General features: G+C 34.4%; 1 long non-coding RNA gene across 1 annotated transcript; it reads left to right on the plus strand.

Annotated features, from left to right (window-relative positions):
- Positions 1-1,793: 1,793 nt before the first annotated feature.
- Positions 1,794-3,123, plus strand: LOC124356250. The gene is made up of 3 exons (XR_006921834.1): positions 1,794-1,844; positions 1,954-2,117; positions 3,039-3,123. It is a non-coding gene; the product is annotated as an uncharacterized LOC124356250 (long non-coding RNA).
- Positions 3,124-8,104: the final 4,981 nt, after the last annotated feature.

Below are 8,104 nucleotides of genomic sequence, written 5' to 3' on the forward strand. Positions count from 1 at the left end.
GTCACCAAAATAAGGGAGAATGGCAAGTTTTTTAACGCAAAATCTTGGTGGACACCGGACTGCTCTAAGGCAGTCGCTATAAGAAGAAGAAACTTCAAACTCTTTCACAATGAAGATGACTCCCCTAGCATACAGGCAATACAGAACTACACACTATGAGGGCCGTGGAGGTGATTCCGTAAAGCAAAAAGACAAGCTTGGGTAAGTTTCTGTGAGAACATAGAAAATAAAAATAATACACAAATTTGGGAGCACAATTAGAGGTATTAGAAGTGGAACCACAGATACTTATAACAAGATTTTGCTCATGATAAAAACTTAAGTTATAGCTTTTTAAAACTTACCACTCCAGACTATGTTCCTCCTATGAAATCTGAAATCAATCAACCGATCTTTACAAAGGCTACAAACCAACTTCCATTGGAAGAAAAATTTAGTCTAGAGGAATTAGATATGGCGATAAAATCTAGAACTAAGCTAACAGCTCCTGGTTTGGACGGGGTAAGCTATTTAATCTTATAAAAATTTACCCTTTTCAGCTAAAACTCTACTGCTTAATGTTTTTAACAACATCTGGTCCGGAGCCGAGATTCCGATGCAATGGAAAACCATCAAGGTAATAGGCATTCTAAAACCAAACAAAGAAAAAGGTAAGGAAAGCTCATATAGACCCATCTCTCTAATGTCATGCATGATAAAAATCTTCAATTTAATGGTAAAACACAGATTGGAATGGTTTATCATTAAAAACAAACTAATACCAGACTACCAATTTGCCTACCAAAAAAAGAGAGGTTGTAATGATTTCCTGTTAGCATTCATGGCTGATATTCATGTGAATTTAATGCAAAATAGGATTGCAGCTGCTGTCTCGCTGGAACCTGAGCAGTGGCCTATGATACGGTTTCTCTGCCCGCTCTGGTGAGTAAGTTGTTTGTCCTGGGTATTTCCCCACAGATTTATAACTCATGTACATAAATGGTTTAAGCAATAGACAATTGACTTTTGTCGGAAGCCAGCATACCCTCACCAGGTCTACTGTCAAAGGACTACCCCAAGGTTGTGTGCTCAGCCAATCTTGTTCTCACTTTATATATCTGATGTGGGAATTCAGTTACCAAAAGAGATCCAACCCTTTTTATATGCAGATGATCTCACATTAGTCTGTAGTGGTACACGGTTTGACGGTGTTGATGCTCGGATGCGAGAAGCCCTGTCTAGTCTTACCCAGTACTGTCAACTGCTGTCCCTGGCAATCAATGTAAATAAGTGCAAAATAATAATCTTTAGCAGGAAGAGGCAGACAACAAACCCAAAATTGGACTGTAAATAATGTAAGTATCCCAGTTGGAGATTGCCTCAATATTTTGGGTATCATTTTTGACAAAAAACTGAATTTTAAACAACATGTAAGCTGTTTGGTGAGTAAAACTCTTAAGGACCTAGACATTCTTAAGTCCACTGGCCTGCGGAAGGAATGGTGTACACCCTCAGCTACTTTTTAAAGGTATAATAGCAGTATAATCAGAGCTAAACTAGATTATGGTGGCTTTTTGTTTGGGCATTTACCAAATAGTGTTTTGAATAAACTAGAACATTATTCAAAATCAGGCTCTCAGGTGCATATTGGGTGCTATGAAGTCAACCCCAATTTTAGCTCTTCAAATGGAAGCAGCAGTACCCAACTTGCAGACCAGAAGGAAAATGTTAACTGAAAGACTAGTTTTTCAAAGTACTGTCTGAACCTAACCATCCCGTTTATGTAAATTTAAAGTATTTAAAGTATGGCAGCAAATCATCACGAATACTGGGCCAAGAAGACCACACCACTGTATATAAAATCAGTAAGTACTGTAGAAAGGATAGTAATCCAAACCTGTGTCAAAGAAACTAGACTAATTGACAGTCTGGAGAGAAGCCAATTACTATGCTGGATTTAAACTTATGTTGCAGGGTAGATATTAATCGGATGGAAAATCCAAAATCCGAAATTCCTCCTGAAACACTCAAAAAATTATTTATAGAACAAATAAATGAGGAATTTTCAGACTACATAAAAATTTACACAGATGGATCGAGAAACGCAGAGGGTTCTGGAGCAGCTGTATTATTACAAGGTAGGCCTAATCATCTTTAGTTATAAATTCTGTTTACCACAAAATAGCTTCCAGCTACACAGCCGAACTTTACGCCATAAAGAAAGCAATCGAGATAGCGAATCTTCAACCAGGTAACAAAGTACTAATTTGTTTCTGACTCAAAAGCAGCCATTCCATGCAGTCAAAACAGCCTGTAAACTTGATTATATTGATAACATTACATCCCAAATCGTGGAGGAGTCCTTTCTTCAGAAAAGAAAATAACACTTCAGTGGGTTCCTGGTCATGTGGGTATTACACCAAATGAAATAGTAGATAAGCTGGCGAAAGAGGCAATTCAGACAGGAAAAGTAATCAAAGATCTGGTCCTTCCGATGGGTGACTTTGTCAGCCATTTAAAATGTGAAAATGACATCCTTATACAAAGCTGAAGTTAGAACAAAGCAATAAAGCAAGATGGTATAGGGATGTGCAGCGGGACCTTCTTATGGTCCCATGGTTTAAGAATGCTAAGATAGGAAGAAGTAAACTAGTCACAATAATTAGGCTAAGACTGGGTCATGCACAGGTAAATGAAACTTTATTCAGAATAAACTGCTTACTTTACTGAAAAATGTCTCAAGTGTACATTGAATGTGAAAGAAAGTCTTCAGCACCTAATCTTTGAATGCCCAACATATGATAGCTTCAGAGAACCATTAATACAACATTTAAAGGAAAAAGAAAGTAAGGCCCACCATTCTATCTCAAAGAGGCTGTTGGTAAGTTTTGACTTAGGCGTATTGTTAGAAATAGTAAGGTACCTAAATAGTATAAATAGGTCAATTTGATAAAGGCAATTGGGTGTTACTAACATTCAAGTATAGAACTCTTCCACACTATCTTGGAGTCATATTTGTTACCTACTCCAGGTTCTAAACAATTTGTATTTATCTCCAGGGTCTGAATCCTTTTCGGAGTAGAAAGTCGCCTGGAGGACCTCAGGCGTGAAGAAAGTCTGATCAGTGGGCCCCAACCATTTCCATTTGATCCTGTAACCTAAAAGCCTTTCCTATAGCTTGTCCCCCTCTGTGTGTAAATAACTGAACACTACAGGAACAATTGATTGATAACAAAGTCAGGTTATAGGCAAATACTAACATTTATGTGGAATTGTAATTAAACTTCCCCTTCCCATGAAAAGAAACAGTGTGAAAGTGAAATAAAAAAAAAAAAAAAAATTAACACCCTCACCACCAAATCAGTTAAATGCAATACATACAGTGAAAAGTGAAATAAATAGTAAGGTTATTCAAAACATTCAAAGTGCGATAAAAACAGTGGAAAGTGAAATAAATAATAAAGACTATTGTGGTTCCATGCCCCATATGGTAGCAGAACCAGCTACATTTTGGTAGCTAAGAAAGAAAGAAAGAAAAGGCTTGATGTGAGTGGTGGGGGTTGACAGTCCTCAACAGGAAACTCCTCCAGTCAATCAAGTGATCAAAATGAGCATGAACAATCAGTATTCAGAGTCAGTCCCGTTTATAACTTTAAAATTTAATATTGAGAAGTTTTCTGCAGAACAAAAATGTTTAGTGAATAACAATGCAGTTTTGAGCCTTCAATACTTGGATTCAGAGGTTAAAAGTTGTGTTTCAAACCATGTGGTTTTTGCATATGTCACAGTTGAGTACTCAACAAAACTTAATTTATAATTTCGTCTGCAAGAATAAATTGAAGCCTATCTATTCATTAGGTAAGATATACTTCTCTGATTAATTAAAGGTAAGATTTATGACAGATAATTCATTAAAACGTTTGAAAACTGTAACTTATACAAGCACTACAAACATAACAACTTTGAGTCACTTCATGAATTAGCAGACCCTCAATATTTTCGCATTTGAAATATACCAGAACATAGGACGCTATAAGGATTATATTAATGTTTCTGCTGCTTTTCAATGCTCGTTAGATCTCAGAACAACCTTACCGCTGACGCCCAAGCGGCTGCAGTAAAATTGATATCTTAACTCATGTTCTAGGATTTTGCAAGAAAGATAAATTTTAAGGAACATAAAATATTATCTGTCAGAAGTTCTGTTACAGACGGATCAAGACAAAAAAATAATGGGATGTGTAGGCCTATGGATTTTCATGTTTCTCAAAATCAGGCTCAACTGGAAGAGCTGATATAGAGAAAGGATAAAGTAAAAGTTGGAATAAAATTAAACTTAAAAATTTAGATATAAATTCAGAGCCTGTTGTAGAAATTTTATTTTAGTTTAATCGAAGTACACTTCAGCACTCTCCCCTCATTATTCTAAATGTTGGGTAATAAGGATTCTCTCTGGAGAAATTAAAAAATAAATTCTTACATTGTATGAGTTCGGACTAAAACATCGATTTTAACTCAACACATACCGGTACTTAAATTCACGTTCTATTATCATACTTATATTTATATGACGTACCATTATGTGTATTGTTAAAAAAGTTCACACCCTTTGTATGTGTAAAAAAGGGTAGACTAGAAGCCACATTTAAGCTGTTCATTTCAAAATTTATACGGCCAAATGGATATCTTTCTAATTTCATGAGGGAAATATGAGCCCTTTTCCTCCCACATAGTTGTTTATGAATGAAAAAATACATTAGTCATTGTATTATATAATTATTTTCTTGTATATATTAAAAAATTATTTTGTGTTTGCTTGTGTTATGTGAGATCATTTCTCAAACTTGTTTTAAAATGCAATATCTGAATCTATTTTATAAAATGATGTTTTAAATTTTATAGTTTAATGCTACAAAGTTGATCATTATTAAGTACGTTAGACTGTTTAAAAATGTATTTATATTGTAATTTTATCTATTGCGTTAAAAAAATCCTAAATAATTTTCACAATACCACAAAAATGATATGTTTCATACTTTCAATTTGGTAAATTCATTGAAAACATCATCTGTGTCTATTTGGTCTAGAAAATCATTCTCGATGACTAGTGTTGTCAGCTCACTCAAACGTTTGAGAAATGGCTGATATAAGATAAGAAACCAATGGCCACTGAAATAGGCGCGTCAAAAGGATTCTTAAGGAAATGTGTCCATAAAATAATTTGTCGTTCTTAACGATAATATGTTACTTGGAGAACTTCTGAAGGGTAGCAATGGTGCATAGTTGGCAATGTGTGGAGTTGTGACCCTTTATACTCGTACAAAACATGGCATAAGGGTATGGTTCTTAAGACAAAAATTTAACGTTTCCTTTGATTATATGTTTATTCTTGTCACTGAGCTGAGAAATGACTTCAGGAGAAAAAAAGTAAGGTTCTGAGTTCATTTTACAACAACCTTCTTCTCATACCTGGTCTGGCCATCTTATCAAGTACCTCATCTGCTGTTATGAAAACTGGACAATGCACTGATAGTAAAGTTAATCCTGTAAGGTGATCATTTTACATAGATACTGACAAAGTTGCGAGAACCCATAACAAGTAGTATATGTTAGGGTAGAATAGTTGACCACAGTCGTTCAAAATGGCCACAATTTGTTTTGATATATCATTGCCTTGTATATCACACGTTTTTCTACATCACAGTAGGGACTCAGATTCAACAATTTGTTGCTATTCTATAAAACAGTCTAAGGTCACTTAACAGCTTTAAATTGTTTGCATCTGATTTTTTGCTAGTAGTGCAGCAAAGACTTTAACAGTGGTTTATTTGCACCAAACCCATCTACAAAACCAGAAATCAGCGTGTCTGTCCATGTCATAAATATTATTCTCCTGTAATACTCCTCTGCGTCGATGTTAGGGATGCTGCCTCTCTTTGTTTGGCGGATGGATTGTCGAGGAATACTTATTTCTGTATCAAAGTGATCTTTCATCAAGGTTTGTACCTTCTTGAACAGTGCAGAAAAGGCTTCAACGTTATTTTCATTGTCTTCTTTATTCGTTTGACGTAGATTCACTACATATATATACATATGTAGTTATATTTATGAAAAATGAAGGATCCATTAAATACGCAAATTTTAATGCTGTGGTAAATATTCCATATCACCTTGTCGTTGTTTGCTAAATTAAATTTTAAGAACAAATTTGTATAAGGCGTCTATGCATTGCGACAAACATTCCCAAGCTCTGGCCTAAGGCATACGACTATCGACATACGCTACGTCTTTCTATTTCCGCATAGTATGGTATTTGTCAGTATTTAATCATGCAGCTTTTCTCAAATATTTAGTATTTTTATGATTTTCTAAGGTTGTATTGAACAAAGTAAAAATCAAAGACACGGTTAAACGTATCGATGATTGTAGTTACTAGGAATTACTAAAAGTTAACAGAATTCACTAGTCTCACATGTCTGATAAATACAAGGTAGGGCACGCAACACCACGTGTCGCGTAGGAGGCCTCGCTGAGGTTGCATGCAAACTTTAAATCCATACCTCATTTCATTCTCAAGATGTCCTGCCGACAGACGGGCAATCATAAAGAAATTTGTACAACTCCTTCGGTAGGCAAGAGAAATTGTGGCAGCTGGGTCATAACTCCCAGCCAAACTCCTTGTTTTAACATGTACCACCATATAACACATTCTTGTGTATGTAGATATGAAGAGTGACGCAAAATTTAAAGTCAAAAGATGAAATCTTTCTCGAGACATCTTGCTACATAATGCATCCGTTTTGTGTTCATTAAATTGCACCACTGCATTAAATTTCATAGCAGTGATCTTACAATAAAAGTTCCCGTGTGCTGAAGAGGGTAATACAACTCAAGAAATCAAATCTTGTTACCGAGTTTTAATCTTGACTTTCCATTCGTTTTATTTTAACTCTAGGAATAAAAGTCACATGTTGAAATCTCAGACTAAATTTTGTTACAAATGTATTCTTTGTTTTTGCTATCATGCTTGCCCATAAGACCAATGTAAAAATATTTGCTAACGCTCAGCCAAATCCCATGTAAAGACATGCACCAGCATCGAACTTTGTTGTCATAATATATAAATGAAGGTTCATGCAAACTTTCAAGTGTATTGGTCGGTTCGTTTTTGAGATATCGTCCGGACAGACACCCAGATAGAAAGGGAGACAAGCAGAAATCTAGAAAAACTCTTAGGCTGGTTTATTTAGGATATTTTGTTCTTATTCTGACGTATGGGCTGATCTTTTGGGAACCAAAGTCTCAGTTAACTTATTTGGGAAAGATTTTTTAAACTACAAAAATAGCTGTTAAGAGTCAGAGCCGCAACTACATTTTTTTTCAGAGGGGACAAATCATGAAATTGCCGCCCTTTTCCATCAATCATCTCTGGCCATTAACAAATTTACCTTTATGCTGCTTCTAAATCAGCTTGTATATAATCCAAGATTAATATTATTATAATCGTGGTATTTTGTACTAATGATAAAATGAAGTTTATAACTTGTTTATTAGGAAGATGAGGACAAACAAAAACAATTTTGTGTATACGTATTTTATATCTAGAGTTAAATTAAGTACATTTTAAAAATAAATTGTGATATGTTGATGTAGTCAGGTCAAACTAAATCGGTTTTATACTTTTCACATCAGCAATTAAACTACTATATGTACATTAAAATAATAATACTTTTTTGTTGCTATAATTACATATTAGGACGTTAATAATTAATATTTTCAATTTTTTTCACAATGCCACAACCAACAGAACTGATGGTCAAATACATTATCTCAAGCTAAGACAATTCACTAGTGTTTTTATAAAAGAAACAAAGACTAAATTTTTAAAAAAGATACACTCAATTTTGCATTGAAACTTCATAATAAATCACCACGTGATAAAAAAGAATAAATATTATTTTCAAATTTAATACAATTTAACTTTCAAGAATTTTGGCTGCATGTATATTGATTATGACAAATATTGAAATTGTATGCTTTTTGATGTTCAATTGGTACAGTATACATACTTCAAACTGTTAAACAGTTTCATAATGCTTCTTAAATAATTTGTATACGTATAACT

The sequence above is a fragment of the Homalodisca vitripennis genome, chromosome 2 (genome assembly GCF_021130785.1).
Source record: "Homalodisca vitripennis isolate AUS2020 chromosome 2, UT_GWSS_2.1, whole genome shotgun sequence".
Lineage (NCBI taxonomy): Eukaryota > Metazoa > Arthropoda > Insecta > Hemiptera > Cicadellidae > Homalodisca > Homalodisca vitripennis.